The following is a 7,709-nucleotide window of genomic DNA, read 5'->3' on the forward strand; positions in this document are numbered from 1 at the left end:
GATGGCTCCTGCATGGACAGCTGCCACACCTCTGCTGAGCTTCAGAGATGCAGTCAGGTTTGTGAGCGCTGTGCTGGCAGGGGTTGGTTTCCTCATGGCTACAGAGGATATGGGGTACAGTACAGGGATCCACAGGCCCTCCTTGGGGTGACTGTTGTCCCAATAGGAGGTGCCCTCATTTCAGTATATGTTTCCAGAGTGCAAAGTGCCTTTCTAGAACAAGGGCAGGGCCTGGTAATGAATGAGTTAGTGCATAAATGACTACACCTATAATGTGAAAGAAAGAAAAAGCATTAATTTGAGGGTTTTTTTTCCATTTGTGTGTGAGGGGGTGAGTGCTCGCCTCTGCACTTTATTTTTATTTCATGCGTGCTGGTATTTTGCGTGTGTGCACGTCTATGCGCCAAGGGGGTGCCGGCATCCAGGAAGGGCAGAAGAGGGTCCCAGCTATCCTAGTGAGGGAGCTACAGACAGTTGTAAACCACCATGTGGGTGCTGGGAATTGAACCTGGTTCCTTTGCAAGAGCAGCCAGAGCTCTTAACTGCCAAGCCATCTCGTCAGATCCAGCAGCTGTTTAAGATTTGAGATCTGTGTAGCTACTTCTTTCAAATCCAGGTGGAGTGCCACTTCAAGACCTCCCCTACTCTCAACTGTGGTGTCTTACCTACCAAGTCCCTATTTTAGCCAACTCGGCCTTCAGGGTCACCTGATGCAAGAAAATAGAAAGACATGTTTTTTGTCTCTAAAAATATCTCATAAATTAATAAATTGGTGGTTCCTATATAAGAATACAGGGAGCTAGAAGTCAGGCCACCCACAATCCAGCTCAGGTCCACAGAGTGGGAGCAGTGAGAGAACCTAAAAGTCAGGCCACCCACATTCCAGCTCTCTGAAGGTCCCCAGAGCACGGGACAGTGAGAGAACAATTCAAGAGAAGGCTTAAAGCAAAAGAGTCATGCCTCCAGGGAGCCTTGAAACTACCACATCAAAGGATGGTGACTGTTCACTGGGGTGTGCATTCTTGGAGGCTCATCTCGCCCTCAGCTTTGGTTTCGGTTAAGGAAGATGCTACCAAGTGACTGGTGTAAGCTCAGGATGGTGTGAAATGTGGACAGAGCAAGTAAAGAAAATGACCCAGCAACGCTGGTCAACAACCAACCGAGCACCCACCACAAGCCTTGTGGCAGCCTGGGACTTTATATGCTCACCCCATGATTCCCACAGCCAGAAAGTTAGGAATTTTAAGGCCTGGGTAAGAGCTGCATCAATGAGGTGTTTGTGTTGTATGTGTGAGGACCTGAACTGAATCTACGTTTTAGAAAATAAGAAAAGCTAGGCAGGGTGGTGCGTGTTTACAACCCCAGTGCCAGGGAAGCGGAGACAGGAGGATACCTCTGTGTCCCTCGGCAGCCAGCCTCACCTAATAAATGAGCTCTAGGCCCTAAGGAGAGACCCTGTACCAGTGAACTGTGGTAGATATCACCAGTATCTGGAAAACATCTGAGTTTGTGCTCTGGCTTCGACGTGAGTGCACACACACACACACACACACACACACAAATGCACACATACAATCACACACATGCACACATATGGAGTAAGAGAGAGAGAGCGAGAGAGAGAGAGCGAGAGAGAGATGTGCATATATGCCAGCACAAAAACTGGACTTAATAGATAATTTTTTTTAAAGAAAATATGAAGTTGGGGGAGAAATTCTCAAATAGTAAATTTTTTTGAATTTTAAAAAATGTCAAGTGTTTTTTTGTTTTGTTTTGTTTTGTTTTTTCAAACTGAAACAGGCACAATTATAAATGGGGCAAACAGAGCCACTTAAAATCCAAGTGTCTTGGCAGTAGTGACAGTGTATCAACAGACTGTGTCTGTCATGTGTGGGTAGCACAGATGGACATAACCTGCAATTCACAGCGCCCACATCAGGCCTACTCAGGCCATTTGGGCAGGTTGATGGCTGACCCTACAATTAGGTTTGTAACAGGCCCTTAGACCTCAGCAGACCCCCAGATCTCAGCACAGCTGACTCCACAGTGGAAGTCCATGCAGGCCGTAAAACTCAGCACACAGACAGCTCCACCTGCCAAAACGCAAACAGAGACCTAATCCATCAAAGTCCATGGTTCTGGGAAAGTCTGTAAATGTACTAACCTTGCTTTTTTGCTTCTGTAGTTCCACTTCTGGCTAAATGTTCTTGTTTACTGAAGTATGTCAAACCAGGAGCAGATTTTTATGTTCAAAAGCTGACCCTGAGAAGAGCTTGGTGCTATGCTGGGGTCCCCAAAACCCAGTGTTGTTGCTGGTGAGCAAATAAAGACTTTCTATTGCCCTAAACCTAAGTCCGAATAGCATTTTCTGCTGAATGAATACCCCACAACAGGGTCTTTTTTAAATAATTTTTTAGTTAAGTATGCATATGTGTTGTTGTGTGTATAAGTGTCTGTAGGTGCATACAGCGGCTAGAAGAACTGGCTTTCCTGGGTCTGGAGTTGCAGTTAACTGTAAACTACCCAAAGTGAGTGGGACTCGCACTGAGATCTTCTACGAGAGTATCAAGCACTCTTAACTAGTAAGACTTCTCTCTATGTACCTAGTTGGGTTATTAGTAATTGATCATAACGTTCACCCAAGTGTACCTGCTGTGAAGAAAAGCACTCGCTCCTCCAGGGTGGGGGATTGACTATGTGAAATTTCAACCCAAAATTACCGCGTAGAAGCAGTGAGTCAGGGGTTTCTCTGTGCAGGTTGTCAAGGATGCTCTTCACACTTGCTCTTGGACCATCTGTTGTGCTGAGCTCAGCCACATCCCGGTGGAAATGGTACTCTGCTGTGGCTCTCTGTGATGCCGTGTGTCTCTGACAAAGTTTTACAAGCAGCTTTGACATGACTATCCACCCATGCCAGTGTGTAGCTCTTAAATATGACTGCTCCAGCGAGATCCATAAGACATTAGCCTCCTCCAGATGCTTTCAACCTGGGCATCATATTGTCATTTTAAATGGCTACAAGTGACCTTGCAGATGGGTGTCAGCAGAGGACCCGTGCTGACCAGATGAGTGCCGGTGAGGTAGGCTGAAGTCTGGGTCTGTGTTAAGACACTCACCAACTGAAAAATTAGGACAACTATTTCTCTGCAGAGGGACATTGTTTTACATTTTGTTTAGAAAATATTTTTTTCCTCTCTCTCTCAAATCCTTGAATTATAGAATGGATTAGCTGCTTTTTCACTCAATTAAATTGTTAGCTTTTCATAATATTTTTTTTTATTTTTTTAGGATCTCACTTTATTTTTAACTATCCATGTGTGTGTGTGTGTGTGTGTGTGTGTGTGTGTGTGTATGTGATGTGCTCCATGTGCATGCAGTTCCTAGAGAGGCCTGAAGGCGGCACTGGATCCCCCCTTAAAGTTCACAGATGTTTGTGAGCCTCCCAGTGTGGAAACTGAATCTGGGTCCTCTGCAAGAAAAACAAGTGTTCTTAACCATTGAGCTGCCTCTCCAGACCCTCTGTTTTCATTTATTATGACAGTGGTTAAACCTGCAAGTGTGTGTAAATACTTTTTCTTTCTTTTGTTTTTAATTATTTATTTATTTTACATACCAATTATAGTCCCCTCTCTCCTCTCCTCCTGGCCCCACCCTCCCTCCCTCTCCCCCGTCCTCTCTCCCCTACCCCTCAGAAAAAGGGAGGCTGCCCCCTCACCAAACCACCCTAACACATCAAGTCACATCAGAACTGAGTGCATCCTTTTCCTCAGTGGCCCGGCAAGGCAGCCCAGCCAGGGGAAAGTGATCAAAAAGCATGCAGCAGACTCCTTGTCAGAGACAGCCATTGCTTCCCTTACTTGGGAACTCACATGAAGACCAAGCTGCCTGTTGGGGACATATGTGTAGGGCTACATATGGTCCTGGGTTGGCATTTCAGTCTCTGCAATCCCTCCCACCAGGGCCCAGGTGAGTTGGCTCTGTTGGTCTTCTTATAGCATTTCCCTCCAGGTCCTTTTTTTCCTTCTCTCCACTCATGCACAAGGCTCCCTGCACTCTTCCCGATGTTTGGCTTGAGTCTCAGTGCCTGCTTTGATCCATTGCTGGCTGGAGCCTCCCAGAGGACAGGTATGCTGTGCTTCCAAACAGGAAGCACAGCAGAGTACCATTAACAGTGTCAGGGGTTGTCTCTCTCCCTTTCTGTGACCCAACCAGTGTATGAGTATATTTAACAATTGGCTTTCTTTGTGGTAGAGACATTGAAAATGTGGTACTTGTTGGCAAAGTGTGAATTCATAGACTAAGTCGGTATATGTTTCTTCTTCAGGACATGATGCACCAGACTTTTCTTTCTGGAAAGGAGAAAAGGAAACAAAACTTAAACTCTCCGTAGAGCCTAAGATAAGAACAGGTGGCAGAAACTAACAGAGCAGTTGAAGCTTGATGATAAAATCAGCTATGTCTGTGTGTGTTCTATATCTGTTTGTATTTGTATATGTGTATGTGTGTGTCATGTGTACATGTGAGTGTTGTGTATGTGTGTGTGTGTGTGTGTATGTGTGTGTGGTGTTTCCCTTATGAATTAACACTGGCATCAATTAGAATTTGTAGAAGTTGTTAAGACAGCAGAGGAATGAAATGAACTTTGGATGAGGTTCACAGTCACTGCGATCCTCTACCACACCCCCCTGAGTAATACCAAAGTCTACACCAGAATTTTGCTGAGGCTCATAGTAGAGGCAGGAACCACAAGGCACCACTGGTCTCACTGCCTTCCCAGCCACCACCATATCCACTCTTACTTAACAGAGAGCATCTGCCACCGGCCTCCCCACGTCCACAAGGAAGAAGTGTGCTAGCTTGCGTCCTTTGGAATTCTGGAGACTTAGGGTTTTCTTTGCTGCTTGTCAGGCCCTGCATTTGAGACTCAGCTAATGCCAGTGATCACCTATCTTTAAATATACAAATTCCCAGTCTCTCATATGCAGCCGGACTTGACTATGGTTTGGAATTTTTACCCAACTGGAAGTACCTAACACCAATAATTCTACCTAGCATTATCTTACAGAATTTATACTGACAAAGTGAATATTTTCCTAGGGAGAATTGTGTTTTCCCAGCCCGCACCAGAAGGAAACACATATGTATAGTATCCACATTTTGTATATGGGTAAAAATAAGAAAATGTGAATACACAGATGTCCAGTATTTGTATATTCATTCATTCCACAAATATTTACGGTGTGTGTCAGTTTGCTTTTCCTGCTTAGTGTGGCTTCAGTATCTGCAAAGTAGCTTTCTACAGAGCTAGCTGCCTTCTCACAATGCTGGCGATTGAAATGTGGCTCCACTGCAGCTGAGGTGGCCTCCCATGACCACACTCACCCAAGACAGAGTGTCCTCTCTATATGCCTTTTGGTTGGTGCTGGCCCTCAGCTGAGGCGTTAGAGGACCATAACTTTGTGGTTAGTCACTTTTTCCAGGTGCTCCCAAGGGGTCCAAGAGCAAGCACAAAGGTGAGATGAGCCTAAAAGAGCAACTGTTTTGTGATCTTCCATTTGGATAGCTGTCAAAGCATCTTCAGTCCTCATCTCCAGATTCCAGCTGTGAATAAAAATCTTCCTCTCTCCCTGTGCCAGAGAGAGGGTAGAGGGCTGAGACCCTGTAGTTAGAAAACTACAGCAATGTGAGCCTTTTCTGAACAAACAGCCAGGGGAGCTGATCCCTAGTGATGGCCCACTTACTCGAAGATGTTGCTTAGGAGTCTTAAGTGTTAAATAAACTTTACTATTAGAGCATTTAAGGCTCACATCATGGTTTAGGGGAAGATGTTTCTTCTGTCTCTCCCACTTTGTCATAGGCAAATACTCCTGGTTACTGATGTTGGAGTTTGCAGAGGAATCATTCGTTCCTCATAGACAGACTATGAACTATTTGTGAAGGAAGGTGTAACAAGGCCTGCGTGTTTGCTGGAAGCTCTTTCTAGTCACACAGGACGTTTTCACACACAATTATTATCATCAATTGAAATAATAATCCATAAAAATTAAATTCAAATTTTATTTCTGGGAACTGTGACTCTTTGGACAGATTGAAATATTTTATAGACAGAGGAGATCAGATCTAAATACCTTTGGTTATGTGAGTGAAGTATGTTGTGGTTATATAATTGTGTTCCTGTCTCTAAATGTATATGAAAAAGTGATGAGGCTTGATGGGCAGAGCATCCTGCAGTCTCTCAGAGCACACTGAGACATGGGTGGGGTTGGGCACTTAACAATGCTTAAGACTTCAAAATTTTTCCTCAGGCAGATGCCACACACTTTAGCAGGCACAATGTCAATTTTTAGCAAAATACAAATCATTCTTACCGAATTGGTTAATTTACTCTTGGTTGTGATTTTTTATTTTTTCCAGATTATAATATAATTAACATCATTTGTGCTTTGCCTCTCCTCCCTCCAAATCATCCCATATAACTCTCTTTGCTCTCTCTCTCTCTCAGAATTTTTTTTACATTTTCCATTATGAGATGTTTTTTTGCTGTATAATTTTAATCTGATTTTTTATTTATTACAATTTATTCACTTTGTAGCCCAACTGTAGCCCCACCCTTGTCCCTACACAATCCCACCCTTCCTCCCTTTTCTCTTATATTCCCCTCCCCGAGTCCAAAGATAGGGGAGGCCCTCCTCCCTTTCCATCTGACCCTATTCTATCAGGTCTCCTTAAGACTGGCTGTATTGTCTTCCTCTGTGGCCTGGTGAAGCTGCTCCCCCCTTAGGTGGAGGTGATCAAAGAGCCAGCCCCTGAGTTCATGTCAAAGAGTGTCCCTGTTCCCATTACTAGAGAACCTTCTTGGACACTGAGCTTCCATGAGCTACATCTGTGCAAGGTTTCTAGGTTATCTCAATGAATTGCCCTTGGTTGGAATATCAGTCTCAGAAAAAAACCCTGGGCCCAGATATTTTGGTTCTGTTGTTCTCCTTGTGGAGCTCCTGTCCTCTCCAGGTCTTTCTATCTCCCTCTTCTTTTATAAGATTCCCTGCACTCTGCCTAAAGTTTGGCTATGAGTCTCAGCATCTGCTTTAATACCCTGCTGGGTAGACATATAATATAGGATAATCATACTAAAATCTATACACCTAAAGAAGCTAAGCAAGAAGGAAGACCCTGGGTAAGATGCTCAATCTTCACTTAGAAAGGAAAATGGGATAGACATGGGAAGAGGGAGAAAACAGGGAACAAAACAAGAGCCTACCACAGAGGGCCTCTGAAAGACTCTTTGCTCTCTTTCAAATTCAAATTCATCTCTGTTTCTCTCTCACCCCCCCGTGTGTGTGTGTGTCTGTATGTGTGTGCGTGTGTATTTACTGTATATATTTTTCATACATGTGTATTTTATGTGTATGTTTGTGTGAATGTACTCAGATGTGTTCATGTATATGTCTTTATATGTATGTATGTGTGTATGGTGTGTGTATGCATTCATGTGGGTGTTTGCATTATGCATATGAGTGCATGTGCCCATGAAGGTCAGAGGTCAGTGTAAAGTATTTCTTCAATCACTCTCCAACTTATGTTTTGAGACACAGCCTCACTCTGAACTTGAAGTTGCTGATAGGCTAGTCCAACCACCAGTGAGATATGCATTGTTCTCTGCTTCCCCAGAACCATCATTACAGACATGTACTGCCATGATCATTTTTAAA

This window comes from Meriones unguiculatus, chromosome 4, assembly GCF_030254825.1.
Source record: "Meriones unguiculatus strain TT.TT164.6M chromosome 4, Bangor_MerUng_6.1, whole genome shotgun sequence".
Classification (NCBI taxonomy): Eukaryota; Metazoa; Chordata; class Mammalia; order Rodentia; family Muridae; genus Meriones; species Meriones unguiculatus.